The sequence below is a fragment of the Acomys russatus genome, chromosome 21 (assembly GCF_903995435.1).
Source record: "Acomys russatus chromosome 21, mAcoRus1.1, whole genome shotgun sequence".
In the NCBI taxonomy this organism is placed as follows: Eukaryota; Metazoa; Chordata; class Mammalia; order Rodentia; family Muridae; genus Acomys; species Acomys russatus.
The window spans coordinates 42,946,315-42,964,814 of record NC_067157.1 but is presented as its reverse complement, the minus strand read 5'-3'; the positions used below and the strand labels follow the sequence as shown (position 1 = coordinate 42,964,814).

The following is an 18,500-nucleotide window of genomic DNA, read 5'->3' as shown; positions in this document are numbered from 1 at the left end:
CACTGGTAAATATAACAAATGACAAATGTACTTACACTATAATATTATATAAAAAGCCACAAATAAAATCCCTGCAACTGGAGAGGTTAACCGTGTTCCTAACTGGAAAACTCAATATTGTAAACATGTAAAGTCGCCCAAATTGAATTTGTGGATTTAATGCAGGCTGCTACAAAATCCCCAGGAGAATTTCTCAGGCTGATCCATCTGGAGTAAGGACTGTACAAGATTAGCTAGGAAAAATTCTGAAAAAGAAAATTGAGAAGGGGTTTGATCTCTTAGATAAAAGATGCATTGCACATTTCCAGTAATTTCCAAGGTATGGCTGTAGAGCAGAGATAAACAGGAAGACAGATGTAAATGGGGAACAGGATAAATAAGCAATTCACACTCTAAAATATGATAGCTGCGCAAAGCAATAATACGGTTGCCCAGTGTAAGAAAAGGAGTCAGTGGTACCTGACACTGGAAGACCCGGGAAGAACGATTTTGGCTTGTGCCACTGCTATCAGCTACGTGTGTGCAGTGGATGTAAATATGTTTCTGTTTTGATGCCAAGCGTGGGATGTGAAACAGACTTGTGCGAGCGTGTGTGGTGATTGTCTGTTGGAAACAGACTTCTGAGAGAACATGTAGTGTCTGTCTAGTACAAGAGGAACTGCCTCCTGTGAGGGCGTGGTCTTTGCCAACTGAAAAACATCCTAGGATGACCAAAACAATAGGTTTTAACTTCTTGGTCTTGGCATTGCTTCCAATTGTTTTGCTGTTCATCACTCCGCTTCCAGATGCTCCTAGAAAGAAACATTCCAGAGGTGAAGAAACACTTCAAGGTCCTGGGTTCCGGCTGCTGCTCTGGGTTCCGGCTGCTGCTCTGGGTTCCGGCTGCTGTGCTTGCAATCACCTTTGCTGAATTGCTGGTTTGCTGTTGAATGGGCCTGCTGAAGTCCTGACTACAAAGAGTGGAATCGCTCCAAGGAACTGAGTCTAAAAAAGTCTACTTCTCCTTCTCCCATTAATCTCTTTTCTCTCCTATCTAGGTTAGGTGGGTTGAAAGAGAGGTAAAACACCAAATAAAGTAGGTTTGAAAAAGTTCAAAGCCTATACATGTGCCATTCAGTCTGGAGAGGACTCAATAGAAAGTCTATGTGCTAAAATCTTTACCCAGAAATTTTACTTTGGAATTGTAGTCTATGGGTATATTCATATGTACAGTAACATTTTACCCAAACCAAACGAATCATTTATGAATCACGATAGGAAGGTCGGTAAACTCTGTAGCTATAATAACATATGTATCCATATGGAAAAATATCTCTAAAGGTGCACTGAAAGTGAGAAGAGCAAGTTAAAGATCACGTAAATTTTAAGTTACAGATGTACAGGAATTTATAAATGCATAAAAAAATGGTTGCAAAAATATGTATAAAATGTTTAACAAAATTTATTTCCTAAAAAGAATTAGAGTGGGCTGAAGAATAAAGGCCCAAGTTAACATTTCATATAACTTACTCTAGTATAAGTTGCTTAGACTAGAAATTTGTGCAGATTTGTAGTTAGACATGTTATAATTTAATATTTTAAAATCCATTAAACCAACCCTCCAAAGAATAAAGTTTTATGGCAAGTACATCTTTATCACTTTGTGATATTTGATTTTTTTTTTTAATTGGGGGAAAACATCTATTTTTTCCCCCTTTAATACTATACTAGTTAAAGGTTTTGTTTATTGTTTGTTTATTCTGGAAAAGGACACTGGAAAGAAAGATAAAGTGAGACGAAATAGTTATATACATGAGGTCAGATCGTACCCCTACTTGTGAGGTTGCTAGTTACCTCCTACCTTAGAGCTCTGAAAGCAGCACTTCCCACAGGCATGTGGGCTAGTGCAGGCATGTGGGCTGGTGCAGGCACCAGGAAGGAAAGCATTGGCCGCCTACCTGGGTCCCAGGCAGTCAAAGGAAGCTGCTCCACACAGCTTCCTCTTCGTCTTTCAGATTTTGTTTTCAACATGCTCCAGCCTGGGCTCTGCCGTTATGTCTCTTATATTTTAGTACCTTTTTGTAAAACTGCAGATCGCTGTACGAATTGTTAGATGTGATTATTACCAATTCTCCTAAATTACTTTTTAATGCCTTTCTTCCTCTCCCTAATCAACACCTCGCAGTAAAAATAAATACACGCTCAGAATTCAAATTAAATGACAACAATAATGCTGTACCTACGGCCTAATACGTGTGAAAATCTATACAATACCGCTGTGGGGGAAATGAGAGCTACGTAAGGGCCAGGCCTCATCTTTATCTCTAAGTTTCTAATCACGTAAGAGTGAGAGCTGATACGTGAACAGCCACTTTCATTCAGGGTGACACGAATGAAGGTTTTAATAATTGCTCTGTTTCGGGAGAGGAAGCCGACTCCTCTGGGATGGGTCTTAGGAAGTGTCATAGGGGAAAAGATGAGTCATCGGGCTTCTAAGCAAAGGAGGGAACGGAGCCTTCCAGAAACACCTATGTGACGTCAAAGGCGTACGGGTAAAGAGAATGACCAGCAAATTGGATAGAAGGGGACAGGGCAGGAAAGGGAAGAGATTTAATTTGTAGGAATACCTCGTGTGTGGGGGTGGGGGTAGACAGGGGCCTTAATGGGCAAAGGTTCCATTTCCAGAAGAAGACTGAACAAGATTTGGGTGAGAGACTTACTTCTCGTCTCTCTGAGCCCTGTAATATGAGGACTTCCCTGTGTTTTACTAAAACTAAGTCTTGGAATCAAATATCAACTGTTGTTAATGACAAATTATTTTATTTATTAGATCACACAAAGGAAAAGCTATTCACATTTTGAACATAGAGGGAGCCTGTGGCTTGCTGAGGCCATCAGGGATCTCTGCCCACTTCAACTTTCAACAGAGGTTTAAAAGGGGGGGTGGGGGGGAGAAGGGGCACACACCTTTAATCCCAGCACTGGGGAGGCAGAGGCAGGCGGATTTCTGTGAATTTGAGGCCAGCCTGGTCTACAAAGAGAGTTCCACGACAGCCAGGGCTACTTTACACAGAAGCCCTGTTTCGAAAAAACCAAAAGCAAATCAAACAAAAAATATAAATAAATAAAATAAAATAAAATAAAATAAAATAAAACAAAAAGGTGGGGGAGCGATATGATGCATGCTCCAATCAGAAAGCTGAGGGGGAGCGTCCTAATTTCCAATGGGAAATTATAAATGGGCTGTTCCAATTCTGAGTGGAGTCTCTTTGGCATCCTTTGACACTACTTTCAACCTTGGTCAGGGAAGCTTCTTTTTGCAGTGAGCATACTGCAAAACTGCCTGTGCACAATGCTGTGGATAAGGGACTATTGAATGCCCGGCCATAAATAAGCCTTCTCTATCACTCTTCACCCCTAGGCTCAGGGAACATTCTGGAAGAGGGATTGGACAGACTATGAGGGCTGAAGCAGGTTGTGGTGACATAAAGAACTGTTTGAGGCATGACATCACCCTTGCACTCCTTATCTCACAGCAACTGTAATTACTGCCACAAAAACCTGTGCAAGTTTGGACATATCAACATCTTATCACGGGGAGAAGTCCCATCCCAGGACCTATGTGCAGAAAATCATACTAAGAGTGAAGAGATTCACTAGGTCCCGCCCATTCCTGAGGATCTATAGGCAATTAGTGCTTGCTAAGGGAGAGAGGGGGGCCTTTTCTTCGGTGGTGTAGCCATCAGCAAGAAGCCTGTGCTACCATAGGCATGGTCCTATACACAGCCCTAATGAAACTTACTGGGTAATTCAAAACAGGAAAGAAAGAGAGACAGAGTGGGTGAGAAGGAAAGAAAAGATATCGGGAAGAAGGAAAGGAGGAAAAGAGGAAGGGAAGGAAGGAAGAATGAGGAAAGAGAAAGGAAAGACAGGAACTAGGTGGGAAGGGGACAGAAATTACCAGGAGTGTGTAGGAAGAGAGAGAGAGAGAAAGAGAGAGAGAGAGAGAGAGAGAGAGAGAGAGAGAGAGAGAGAGGGAGGGAGGGAGGGAGGGAGAGGTGAATATGATAAAATACATTATATATACATATGGAAATGCCATATAGAAACTTTTATTATGTATAATTAACATATGATAATAATTTTTGAGGTCTTGTTTAAAAGTTTCTTCTTTAAATATGCACCTAAATCCCTGTAAGTAGTAATACACTGTACTCCATACTATTCATGGTTTTAGATGGAGAAAGGAAATTTACCAAATTATTCTGTAACGATACCAAGAATTCTTAAAACCCATCTACTGTGGTTGATCTTACTACTAACTTGACAAACATTGCCAATCTCCTGAGTAGGGAGCCGCCCCTGAAGGACTGTCTCGATTGCCCTTCCGGTAGCAGCACAGGTGAAAAGTACATTCCAGAAGAAATTTATCATGTCTGTTGCTCCTTTGACCTTCGCTTTTTGTCCCCGAGCTGATTTACTCCGCTGCTGCTGCTGCTGCTGCTGCTGCTGCTGCTGATGCTGCTGGGTCCTTTTCTGATACCAGAACTAGCATTTCCAAGCTTTCATCATGGAATACCAGCCAGTGGGCCTCCAGGGACTTCCCAGCTTTCCCGTGCTGGACTGGGACTACTGTGAGAACTGGTTTGTGGACTGAATTACAACCGATCCTCGCCCCCACCCTGGGCAGTGAGAGACAGTTATTGTAGAACTCCTCTGACTGTTGAAGAACTCAAGGAAGTTCTCATCCTTTCAAGTTTGACTTGTTCATCATTATTGTTTAAGGGTCACTCAGTAAATTCTGATATACAGATTATAAAGATACACATATACATATACATGCACATTTATATTATATACATATATGCGTGTGTGCACGCACATGCACACAAATCTCCCCTTGTACCTATCCATGAAATTTCATGGCAACAAGATATTTTTTGCAAGTCAAGTGGTGGCACCACATGCCTTTAATCCAGCACTCAGGAGGCAGAGGGAGGCAGATCTCTGAGTTTGAGACCAGCCTGGTCTACAGAGTGAGTTCCAGGATAGCCAGGACTACACACACACACACACACAAAACCCTGTCTCAAAAAAAAATCCAAACATATATATATGTTTCATTTTCCATAGATTAGGCTTTCACCTTTTATGTACCTCTACCAGAGAAACACTGTGACGTCTATATTAATATTTTGAAAGTGGAATAGCTTCAGAAAAAAAGAAGGGAAAAGTCAAAACAGAAGGTTTTTATGAACAACACAATATGATTATGTGTGAGTTTTAACACACACACACATATGCATAGCATATATACACATATATAAATACTATAACCCCCCCCCACATACACACACACACACACACACACACACACACACACACACACACATGGAAATGCATGGTCCTTTTATAGTGTCAGCTCACAATCACCTGTGAAGACTAAAGCAGTATAGATGGAAAGACACACTATTAGACTAATTTCTAAGAGTTGCACAGGAAACTCCAAAGGTATAAGAAATACCTCAGTAGATCCTGAAAAGACTGCCAACCCCAAGCCATTGCTCCATCACATAACAACGGCACATCAAGGATTCCCATGGGGAGAAATCAGTTGACATTTCCGAGACCCTCTTGATGAAGATGGTTACGGTGGCTCGTAGGAGGGACAGGTTCCAAAGCTGTGGGAAGTCACCCTCTAATTATATCAGGCAGGAATCTTGACCGTGGAGTTAATTAGTGAAAAGTACACGGCAGGGATTCTATGAACACTTATTGGCATCTTAGTCCTCACTGACCTGACGTCTAAACCAGGTTCTTCTACCCTCCTAATTATAAAAGGGCTTAATTGTTAATGTTGATGTACAAAAACAGTCAAGGAAGGAAAGAAAAACCCATACATAATCATACTGTGTGGCTCATAACCACTTTCTGTTTTGACTTTAGCACTCTTTTTTTCTCCTGAAGCTAACTAGAACTCACAGTGTTTATCTAGTGGAGATATATAAAAAGGCAAGAATCTGATCTATGGAAAACGAGAGCAGGAGCTTGCAAAGAATACATAAACTACATTAAACTGTATTTGTAGGCTCCGTCGCCTAAATTTGTCTGCAAATGCAATAAAGGCAGCACTATAGAAAACACAATGAAAACATTCTTTTAGGGAAAAATCTTCATTACCAAAACCATGTTCTCCAGTCACAGCAGAAATATTCATTCTGGTTAAACAAGGTTGAGTGACTCCCTGCTCGCTTCTCCGCAGTCCTAGGACATGAGGAAGAAATTGTTCTCTGAGTGGATTTTATAAAGGCTACAAAAGACCAAGCCCAGAGAACAAAGACCACGCCAATCACTCTATTCCAAGTGGAAAGAAAAGCAACACAGGGCCCCTCCACTACAACATGCTCACCACCTCACTCGATTTTTCCTTTTACAGGAGTCAGGAATTTATTTTTAATGACAAGCATATAAATTTTTTTTTAAATATCTACACATTTCATGACTTCATGCTTATGAATGTGATACACATATTAACGCAAGTTTGATTTTTTTCAATCAATTGTGCAAATATCCAACACAGTCGTGAGAAATTAGAACGAAAATCCAATTAAACGGACATGGACTGCTCAATGTCTCTGGGCTTGTGTTTTTATTTATTTGCATTTTGTGAGGGTCATCACTTCCTGTGCATTTGCATACATTTTGCACAACTTAAAAAAGAGCCATCAGGAAATACATCTGTTCTAGTTGGCTGTGTGATATAGGAATATTTTTTTTTTATAAATGGGTTATATGCAAGTACAGTTTGAGCATCGGTAAGAAACTGGGATACAGGCAATCTATTTGCAAAGTACTTGGGTCTTAAAAGTGTAAGGACAAGTTTGGCCCACTCAGAAGATGCCTTATAGTACACTTATCTCTGCTGGTCCCCTGGAGTTGTAATGATTGCTGTCAGCAGGGGGGTGCTCTTTCCTGTGACAGAGCTGACACTGCTGAGTACAAATTAAAGCCAAATCAGATTTTTTGGGCCTATGAAAGGGTTGTGGGCATGGGGGAGGGGCAAGGTGCCCCTTGCAGAGCTGTCTTCTCAGTGTTCAGAATTAGTCAGGACAACTCAGAACATGGAGATTTAAGTGGGGATGGTGCAGAGGGACCGGGGTGGGGTAGGAGGGGGGGCATGACTGCTGTTGAATGAAGGTGTAATGAGAGAAAATATGGATGATAAGCTGTCAGTGGTCCTCTTTGCCAAACCCCAACAAAACCAAAACTAAAGGTGAGCCCTGGTCTTTCTTGGCTTGACTTCTTTGTTCACATAGATTAATTAGAAATAAATGAGACGTTCTGTTGTGACTTCTCCAAAAGAACAACTGTATGGATTTCAAAAAACAAACAAACAGAAAAGAAAAGATGGAAAGAATTCCAGTCTAGAATAGCTAACAATGGTAATGATTTACAAATTCTACATCAGGAACTCAGGAAAAGGCTCAGTGAGCAGGGCCTTGCACATGAGGTACAAGCGTGGTCTAGCACCTAAGTTCAGATTGAAGCACCCACAGAGAAAGTGACGCACACTGAGGGTTGGGAGACAGCCAGATCCAAAATGGAGAGCCCTGGGTTCAGGGAGTGACTGAAACTTTACCAAAACTAAGGTGACAAGCAACTGAGAAAGATACTGAAAGCCCATCTCTTTCTGCTGTGCACACATGCATACACACACACACACACACACACACACACACACACACACACACACACAGCACCCCTCCCTACACAAATATGAAAAACTCCTATATTAAGAGTTCAGCACTTCCCAGTGATACAAATAGTAAAATATCCTCAATCTCCAAGGAAAAATCTAACCAATACAGTGCTGTTACAAATTCAGATACTTGGATTTCTCTCTAGCTGCTTGGTAACTCACACTAAAAGTGAAAGTCAGTGCCTCTCTGACTAAAGGCTTGCTTGCATAGAGGTATGTTAATCTAGTAATGACAGATTATCAGATGGCATCTCTTTTACAAAATATCTTTCCAGACAGTTACTGCTATCCTGTGAAATATTAATAATTAAAACTGAATCACACTTGTCAAAATAAATACATTTGTCTATTATAATAGTCCCCTTTCTCTCCGTGCACTTGTTTTCTGAGGTGGCAGGTGTCAAAGTGGGTCTTTTTGTTGCAGTACATGTATCCAATTATGCACATGGCTTGAAGACGAGCTGACAGCAGATTGAAATGATTAAATGCATGCAAAAAGAGTAATGTGGCAAAGAGGAGAATTCTATGGAATTCACATTCTGCGACAGTCAAAGACAACAGCGTGGGCCCCAAACTGCACTCCATTCATGGCAGCAACCCAAAGCCTTTCTGCTTGGACAGTCTCACCCCAGTACAGAGCTTGACTGTGCGGAGTCCCAGGACACTGGTATGCACTCATCAACTAGCTGACAGATACCAAAACCCCGAGATGGATTGCACTCATACAGTTTACCAAATAACACAGTGACCAGGTTGCTCAGTTTCATACATACATTTCAATTCCTTCAATAACTCACGTATCAAATTACAAGCGACCCACCTCCTTCTGTTTCCAAGTGTTCAGTTTCTCATTCATTGTCAATTTATAAGTATAAGCCAGTTGCCCTGCTTCAATGGGGCTGCCCATTGCCCAGAGGAACCGGGTGTCCCTGCGGTCTGCCTGGAGAAGCCTTCTCTGAAAGGATACTTACAACCAATTTATTCTCTGTCCCCAAACCTTGATAAATTACACATGGGATGAACTTCAACTGTTGAACTGAGAAATGTGTGTAAGTTCATAAAACATTGAAGTTGTTTTGCTCTTCACTGAATTCAGATCATAGTGTCACAGGCAAAGTGTGGTTAGCCCCAGCAGTCCAGTTGTCTCACCATTCCAGTGGCAAGTGTACTATCAACCATTTGATGCTTTCTCTCTACTCTTGGGAATATGGGAATAAATAAAGGAGAGGATGAATCGTGCAAGACCTTTCGCGGACCACAGAAGGGGGGAAACCATGGACTCAGATGAATGGCAAACATCCAGGTCCACCTAGGAAGCAAAGACGCTCTGTGATCTTAGTCTTGCAGTTTCCAGACAGTCTTTGTTGTGTGTGGTGGTGGTGGTAGTGTGCGTGTGTACGTGTGTATGTGTGTGTGTGTGTGTGTGTATGTGTGTGGCAGGGGAGCTCGCTTGAGAACAGTGACTAATTCAGACTAATAATGTCTTCTAAGGTCATAGGATGCCCCCATACTTCTAAGGTGCTTGTGAACTGTTTCAAAGAATTTTTTTTGCCTTACAATCTAAGAGATATTGTCATCCATCATTATGCCACATATAATTTTAATCTATAATGATAACAGGTGTGCTTTCCAAAATATTTTGTGCATTAATTCTATCACATTAAAAAAAAAACCCTTCCTGCTTAAATTTACTCTTTGACAAAAGAATGTGAAGGTAAGATTCTCAAATGAATTTGTCATTATTGTTGCTGTTTTCTTGGTTGATTGTCTTGCTTGTTTGGGAACCAGGTCTCCCTATGTAGACCAAGCTGGCCTTGAATGTGGTAATCCTCCTGCTTCTGCTTCCTGAATTCTGTGGTGGTAAGTATACATGGTACCATGAAAATACTGCAAATACTTCTTAAAGGTGAAGGCTATTAGAATCTCAAGAGTCTAGCTTTCTTTCTTGCTTGTTCTTTTAATGGGGAAAAGCTTAAAAAGATTGTGCAGTTGTGCCCAGTGTCATGCAGAACTTTACCATTTGTAGCCAATCTGCAACTTTCTTATCTCCTGATCCCCTATGTTAGAGGGAAACCTGGTCAGAACTTTTTTAAGTACTTTGATAGAAGCTGAGACACTTAAAAATGAAACATAGTTTTCTTGAATCATGGTCCCAAAGAAACCCAGGCCTGACTTTATAGTTCCTATCAAATCAGGAAACCCACAGGGCTTCCAGGGCCAAAAAGCAGTGCTCCAATTTGGGAGTGTCTATTTTGCCAGGTAGAGGGTGCAGGTCTCCAAATGAGGGGATCCTACATCCCAGAAAGTGCTCAACTTCAGGGTTAGAGTAATCTCTGGCTATTATTAGAGACAACAGTGACCATATCACACTTGCAACTAACTTATAGTAAAATAGGTAAGAGGCACATAGGAGACAAAATAATTTAGCTGTTCACACATGCACAGTTCCAGTTCTTGCGTGAGCATCCTCAGAAGGCACTGGACCATTTTGGCATGTCATAAAGACAGGTAGATGTCTAATTCAAAGCTCTCAAGACCCATCAGCTCTGTAGCCACCTCAATGCTTCTTGTCAAAGTTGTTAATGGCAAAACTAAGCATGTGAGCGTCTTGAGCCCGGGTGCTTCTAATAGCATCGTGATTGTCAAGTGATTGAAGACAATCACCGGGAGAGGACGGAAAATGGCCTATTAGGACTTCATGGCCACCTCCCTTCCTCCCCACAGAGTGGCTTTATTTCTACAGGCACAATAGGGCGGTGACCTGCAGGGGCCAAGAGATAGCTTTCACTCTCTCTATTCAGCTACAATTTTAAAAATAATCTAATGGGGGGATTGTATCTAGAATAAGAAATCTAGCTTAATGCTATAAATATATACTGCATTGCTAGATATTTTCGAAGAATTGTTTCATATAGCTCAATACTTAGGCTGTAGCTGCCCCTTCTCTGGTTTTGTTTAATAAAAAGCAATTTTACAAAAATCCCCACACAGACTACCCTCCTCTCAGTACTTTGAGAAAAAAATTGGTAAAATTATGTTTCATTCTTTTCCTAATCAAATTCAAGAATCTACGTGTGTCCATGAACAGCCCCTTTCTACGCAAAGAGCATAACTGGATCCAGTAAAGGATGGACTAATGCAGGAAGTGAAAGTTGGTACCCAGCAATAAAGTCATAAATTATGCTGACTTTGTTCTCATTTGAATCCATGATATTTTAGGGAATCTAACAGGACTGCTTTGATAAGCTTTGCTGAAAACAAAATAGTGGATGACGAAGAGATTCATAGGACTGGAGAGGCTTTTTTTTTCTTTTTAATTCCAGTTATGTTCCCAAGACTGATGATGTGGAAATTATTGTTTAAACATCCTGTTTCCCAATCTTATTTGATTAGGAGACTAACTTCCTTCCAAAGAATGTCCATTAACCTATTAACAACTCTCAGCACACAACTGCCACCTGCCAATTATAAAGCAGTTGGAACATGCTAGTCTCAGTGTTTCTTCTGTTCCTTCTGTCTGAACATCTACGGTGTCTGCATAAAAATGTTTGCCTCGGAGATGGCAATCTTTAAAAGCCATCATCTATCCTCCATTAGATGCCTTTAATCTCAGAGTTGATCTGCCTTAGTGGCTCAGGCTAAGGAGTAATCACCATTCATAAGCTGAGTAAATTGTATCTCGGTGCCTGTTTCCTCATCTCTACAACAAATGAACATGTAACCAGGCAGCATGAATGATGGCGTTGCTACCTTGTGAGAAATGCAGGATCAGGCAGTCTCATTGTCGTGCAGCCAAAAGATTCAGTGAGCATGAGTGGACTATGCTACAGCCAGACCAACCAAGAAGAAAGATAAAAAGTAAAGTCCATAGCATTCGTAAGCCAGGGAGTGATATTGTCATCATAAACCACGTTGTGATATGGCCATTCATTGTCATCATCAAACATTATTTGTACAGGTAGCACAGTAGGATTTGTTCCATCATCCTCACCGTAAACATATATGTAGTGTGCTGTAACAGCATCAAGGCATCTATGTTGTCATTAGCCAGCAGCACTTTCCAACTTGGTATCATGTGGGACCACCTGTGTAAATGCAATACGTGATTGAGCAGAGTGTCATGATGCAGCAGGTGACAATGTACTGGCTTAGCTGCTCCATACAAATGTTTAGACAAGGTGTTCCCCAGAACACTTAGTAACTGTTAGGGACTGCTAGCATCATTGTTCCTACCCATGAGTGATTGAATTTGGGCCTCACAAAAGAAGCACTCATTTCTAAACCAATTCAACCTCCATTCCGCACTCACACAGAACGCTCTCCTCCACCAATTTGGCCCTTCATCTCCTACCATCTCTTAGTAAAATCTTTTTAAGGACATAAACAGCAGAAACCTATGCTGAGTCCTCACACAACTCCAATTTTGACTTTTTCCATTGAGATTTCCTACATTTTGAGATGAATAGGAGCAATTGTCTCGGTTGCTAAGTCAAGCGTAATATTGCAGGAAATGATTTCCTTGAGGCAATTCCACATCTAACTGTGGCCTTACATCTTGGTCACTTCTGGTTTTGTTGGCTTTAAGTAGCATGATGAAAAAGAACTATAAAATATATAACGCTCTCTCCCAGACTATCTCATGTTAGTGCGCTTTAGATTAAGTGGAACAACCTCTCTGGACTGGTTAAAACACCGAAGAAGTATCTACAGAAGGTCTTGCACTGAATTGAGACCATAAAGTGTCATATTTATGTGGCATCTTTGAATAAAGTGACAGGTACCACTTTTAACAGTTGTGTTGGCCACCTTTGGACACCTGAGAGAAAGGTATTTCCCGTTCCCCGCCTCCCCCCCTCATTATTTAATACATTGTATTTGGCAGTAGTTTATTTCCAAAGACAAATATAGAACAAAGGATGCTCATTTACCTGTGGACCATGGAGGATGCTCAACTAACTTTGGACCAGTGGTGAAGATTGAATGTTTTCTCCTTCCCAAATTCATGTGTTGGTACCTCAGTTTCCAAAGTCATATTAAAAGGTGGGATATTTGGGTGTCAAGTCAGTCATAAGAGTGAGACTCTCATGACTGAGGTTGTGCACTTATAGAGGAGACCCTCAAGAATTGCCCTATCTCTTCCACCATGTGAGGATCCAGCCAGAAAAATGGGCATAAATGACCCAGCAAACCCTTACTAGATACCTCATCAGCCCTTGTCTTCATCTCAAACTTTCCCAGCATCCAGACAGTGGGAAATAAATCTCTGTTTTAAATGGCATTTTATCAAGGTGGTCTGAACTGAGAAAAATAAGGATATATGCTCAGTTTTAACGTTTTACTGGATTACTTTAATTTATCTACTCCATAAGTAGTATTCCAAGTTCTATCAATTGTCCTAACTGGTTTTATTCTAATATTTTTTAACCCTTTAGCATGGATACAGTGTGGTTCATGCATTTCCTCTCTCATATCTACAGTCTGTAATCTGGATCATTCCACTGTCTTTTATGGTAACTTTCAATGTCTTTTCTAGGATTGACATGTGTGAGGAAAATAGTCTCTCCACATATGTATAACATTTATTTTAATAGGATGGGAGGCTGGGGAGATGGCTCAGTGGTTAAGAGAACTGGCAGCTCTTCTAGAGGTCCTGAGTTCAAGTCTCAGCAACCACATGGTGGTTCACAGCCATCTGTAATAGAGTCTGAACTTCTCTTCTGGTGTTCATGAAGACAGAGCACTCATACATAAAATAACTAAATCTTATTTTAATAGGATATTGCTCATTTCAGGTTGTACAGGAGTTTATGGGTTAGATTCAGGTGTCCATTGAGACCAGAATCCTACACAGGTGATGCCTCTTTCTCCAAGTGTGCACGCTAATGATGTACGGTGCCTTCCTAGCCCTCATTAGTGATGCTAAATTTGATCGTCTGGTCAAAGTATTGCCTAATTAACTGCAAAATTAATAAGCAGTGTATAAGAAAAACAATTGAAGAACATCCGGGTTGCCTCCTCCTTCTCTTCAAAGCTTCTCCCTAAGTTTAGCATCAATTGATAATTCTTGTTTGGTCTCATATTTATTATTCTTTCCACACTCCGGCATCCGCTCCAAACCTCCATGCCTTTAGCTTCTATCACTCTCCAGGAAGCAGGACCTGCCTTTCTTGTCATTATTACTATCTTCTATTAATCTTTCTCTGGCCTGACCTCAGAATTCCTAATGATTTTTATGGATTAAACTCATTGCCACAAATTATTCTGTTGCTCCAGTTGGTCAAGATTTGGCTAGGTGTAGACCCGTCACACTCGCTTCTCTGTCTGTAACACAGCAGGAAAGTCCAGGACACTTTGCCTGTCCTTCCACAACCCTGAAATCAGGCATTTCTCTCATCTTTTTAATGCTATTATTAAATATCAAGATGCAGACCTGAGCTGGAGACATTGCTACGGGTGTCTTTCCTTCATTCTTGGTGTGTTTAGTAAACAGAGATCAGAAATACACAAGGACATACACACTGATACCCACAAGTGCAATTAAACATATGTGTTTGTGTGTGTGTGTGTGTGTGTGTGTAGTGTAGTGTATGAGAGAGAGAGAGAGAGAGAGAGAGAGAGAGAGAGAGAGAGAGAGAGAGAGAGAGAGAGAGAGATCTTAAAACCAGTAAGATACTTTCAGTCCGTGTGTCTTTCTTATGTTCTACTGTTTCATATTTAAGTGTGATTCCAGATTGAAACCAGTCATCTTTCTGGATACCAACAAAACAAACCTCTCTATGTACTTCCTCAGTTTTGATATGTATCTAAATGTTGTATCAAAGTGACATCAGAGGGGTTTTACTCTGTATTTTACACATACTTTTAAAACAGTTGGAGTTGGTTTGCCACTCCTATCTTCTTGAGACTGAGGAGGTACGCAGTTGAATTCGGTTCAGATGCTCCTTAGATGTTTCTTTCCCTCCTTCCCTCTTTTCCTTCCTTTATCTTCAGTGTAGCTAAAACAGCCGTTATGAAATACAACTCATTTGTTCTAGCTTGCTTCTGATTCTTACCGATATAATTGAATTTGTAAAAAAAAAAATTGTGTCCATCAACAGATTTGTAAGTGTCAAAAGAGCATGCAAATATTTACTGTGCAATTATCCCTTTGCGTTCTACCCCATGCCTAACCTGCTTCTCTGTAAACCATTTCATCATCTCTGGCTTGGTCTTTCTACATACTTCTACATAGAAATAAATAGACATATCCATATTTTCTAATTTTTATTTCATACATAGAAGAAAGCATACTAATATATTCTGTTGTATACAGTTTTCATTTAAGCTTATACTCTGGCCAATACTTCATTACAGAGGCTTTCTCATAACTATTTTATAGCTGCATCATGTCTAATGAGACTCTACAGGATAGTTTATGCAATCAATCAATGTGTTTGAACATTTAAGAAGTTTCCACTTTTTATTTCAGCTAATGCCTTAATGAATATGCTTCACATATATGTATGGGGGTAGATGGAGAGATAGACCAGTAAAAATTTATCTTCAGAGTGTATTCTGACAGTAGGGTTATAAGGCTAACATCCAAGTGCACGTGTAGTTGGGTAGATATTGCCCGTCAGCAGAGTAGGAGAGTGCAGCCACCCTCGTGGCTTTTCCAACAGAAAGAATGCAGCTTCAGGCTTCAAAGCTTGCCAATCTGATGGATGAAAATGAGCATCAGCGACATTCCAGTTTGCATTTTTCTTATCATTCACGGATTTAAATATCTTTCACATGCTCTTTTTATGAATTGTTCCTTCATATCCTCTGACCACAGTTTTGTAAGGATCTTGCTCATTTCCCCCTTACTTTTGAAAACATGTTTGCACATTACTGTGGTAGCTCTTTATTGCTGGAAATACTGTGCACATTTCCTCCTTGTGGCTCATACTCACTTTTCATTCAATTCTCCCATGTGATATTTACCTTCCTGGTGTTTTGCTTGTTCTGTTTTTCATTGTTTTTGTTTGTTTCTTATGTGGGAGATGTTGGTTGGTTTTGTGGGATTTTTGTTTGTTTGTTTGTTTGATTGATTTAGTTTGGACATGCAAAAATGTTATTTTTAGAAAGCCAAATTAAGTTTTTATTTTAAATAATAAACATCATTTTCCTACACCCTCGATGTGGGATGTGGAGGGATTCAGATATGTTTCCTAGTTTCTAAATTTTCACTTAAATCTATGATGTACTTAGACTTTTTTCTGTATATTGTAGAGAATGAATTAATTTTTTATCTTAAAAAAATGCTATTTCAAGCCAGATGGTAGTAGTTCATGCCTTTAAATTCCAGCACTTGGGAGACAGAGTCAGGCAAATCTCTGATTTCAAAGTTAGCCTGGTCTACAGGGAAGTTCCAGGAAAGCCAGGACCACACATAGAAGCCCTGTATTAGAAAAAAAAAGATTTTTTTTAAATTTCAAACCAAGTTTGATGGTGTAGACCTGTAATCCTAGATATTTGGGAGGCTGATGCAGGAGTGTCCAAGTTCAAGGCCAACTTGGAAATTATTGAGACTCTTTTTCAGAATAATAAAAAAAACGTGGGCTAAAGCTACAGCTCAGTGGGATAGTACTAGTCCAGCAAATGCATGGAGGTGCAATCTCAAGTGTCACATTAAAAAAAACTGTTGCTCAATTACCCCAAAAGCTAAAAAGTACTTCTATTTTATTGTACATTTTATGCAGAATTGCATCATTCTAGAGCTTACGTTCTATTTCTTTCATTTCCTTTGAGCATAGAGTTTCTGTACACAAACACTTATTACTGTATTATTATATATACTATATATTATTATGTATATTACTATGTATTACTATATATTATTATATTCTTGTAAAGTCTGGCTTGAAATGTCAAGGAGCATTTTTCTTAATCTGTAATCCATTTTGGTATGGAGTCCACTTTTCCTTCTGTAAAGAGGTATGATATTTGTATTTATGCAACTTTGAATGTTACGCTCATTAGACTCTATGGTTGATACACCTGGAGGGGGGATGACCAGTGCAGCCCTGCACTAAAACGGTGTAATGAAAGGCCATTTCTTGGATGTGTAACATAGGGCACTTTGCAAACCCTGTATTTACTTCACATGGGTTCCGGAGAAAGAGGCAGATGTGGAATTACTAAAACACATAGGTTGTTTCATCTTTTATGCTGGCTACGATTGCATACTGGATGAACTGATTATGTCATACGTTGTTTCATCTTTTGTGCTAGCTATGATTGCATACTAGATGAGCTGATGATGTTGCGCAGCTTCTGAAGACTAGTGATTCAGGATTTCTTTGTGAAGAGACATGTTTTCCTATCCATTCAGCAATATTGGAGTGTTGCGAAGTTTCCACAACTGACAAGGGTCTAGGATAAGATGTGCATACATACTTTTTTTTACTGTTTTAGAAGAGAGAAATTTTGCATGAACAATAATGAAACTTTATGGTTGAAATGTGAATACATGTGACAGAAATGAGCCCCAGTAGGTGCAGTGACTTGCTAAACTCCCCATAGTTAGTGCAAAATCCTGCCTGTGTCATGAGTGTTTCTTTCTTGCTTACCTATTAAGGTGATTCTGTGTAAACCAGAGTACACCTTCATTTTCCAGATACTTTGAGCAACTTAAAATTTGAATGCCCAAGACTACATGTATATGACAGTACCTTCATTTTATCCTTATTTTCAGAGCATTTACATAAGAAAAGCAACACAAATGTGAACCAATTGCCTCTTGAGGAAACTGTGGAAAGGCCAAGGAGAAACATTGTGACACTCTTTGGCGTTTCGGTGCCAGCATGAGATGGGTGCCCAAGACAGTGATGACTAAGCACATGTGTTGACCGCTACTTGTGGTCCTTTGTGATCCTTGGCTCTACTTGGCAGTCTTGAAGTCTCCTGATATGATGACCACTAAAGCCTGGGCTGTCACAGATGCCCCTCCCAACATAGGTAGGATAATTGATGACAAACTGACAATATCCAATGTCAAAAGGATTAAAGGGGTTACTTTGTGTCTCCTGGATGGTTTTAGATTTTGTTTTTAAAATAACACACACACACACACCAATTTTTTTTCCTCCTTACTTGATCTTGTCCGCGGACCTCTATTTCTTTTTTTTTTTAATTTATTCATATTACATCTCAGTTGTTAGCCCATCCCTTGTATCCTCCCATTCCTCCCCGCCTCCCACTTCCCCCCCATTCCCCTCCCCTATGTCTGTGACTGAGGGGGACCTCCTCCACCTGTATATGCTCATAGGGTATCGAGTCTCTTCTTGGTGACCTATTATCCTTCCTCTGAGTGCCACCAGGCATCCCCATCCAAGGGACATGGTCAAATATGGGGCACCAGAGTTTGTGTGAAAGTCAGATCTCCTTCTCCACTTAACGGTGGAGAATGTCCTGTCCATCGGCTAGTCTGGGTAGGAGTTCGAAGTTTACTGCCTATATTTTCCGTGGCTGGTGCCATAGTTTGAGGAGGACCCCAGGGCCCAGACCTGCCTGTAGTTTTCCAGGACCCTCTGGATCCTTCTATTTCCTCATTCTCCCAGGCTTCTCACACCTAAAGTCTCAATAGGATGTCCTCCCCTCTGACCCACTTTCCTGGCAGGTAAAGTTTTTCATGGGGACGTACCCCTTGGACTTCAGTGGGGAAGAGTCTGGAACACATAGGCACAGAAGACAACTTCCTGAACAGAACACCAACAGCCCAGGCCTTAACGTCAACAAT

General features: G+C 40.4%; 1 protein-coding gene across 2 annotated transcripts in view; it reads right to left on the bottom strand.

Moving 5' to 3' along the window:
* Nucleotides 1-18,500, bottom strand: part of Samd5 (sterile alpha motif domain containing 5) — a 393,914-nt gene that overhangs the window by 245,396 nt on the left and 130,018 nt on the right. The window lies entirely within an intron of this gene.